Source organism: Asparagus officinalis, chromosome 5, assembly GCF_001876935.1.
Source record: "Asparagus officinalis chromosome 5, Aspof.V1, whole genome shotgun sequence".
Taxonomy (NCBI): Eukaryota; Viridiplantae; Streptophyta; class Magnoliopsida; order Asparagales; family Asparagaceae; genus Asparagus; species Asparagus officinalis.
This window is the reverse complement of record NC_033798.1, coordinates 24,294,070-24,294,285: the sequence shown is the minus strand read 5'-3', so window position 1 is coordinate 24,294,285 and position 216 is coordinate 24,294,070. Positions and strand designations below refer to the sequence as shown.

The following is a 216-nucleotide window of genomic DNA, read 5'->3' as shown; positions in this document are numbered from 1 at the left end:
TCGGTCGGTCGGCGTGTTGGGGTCAAGGAGTGAGAGTTTGAGAGTTGAAGAGGAGCAGCTGCCAGTGTGAGAGTTTGAGGAGAGAACCCTATAACATAAGGGTTTATTGAATAATAAAACCCGAAACCTGCTTTCAACCAGAAACCCAAGCTCAATACAGGCAAGGAATCAGACGCCTTAAAGCGGTGCGCCCGACCCGCGTTCTAGGCGCGCGCC

General features: G+C 52.3%; 1 protein-coding gene across 1 annotated transcript in view; it reads left to right on the top strand.

The window, feature by feature from the left end:
* LOC109841624 (nuclear pore complex protein NUP160) overlaps window positions 1-216 on the top strand; it is an 80,034-nt gene that overhangs the window by 39,982 nt on the left and 39,836 nt on the right.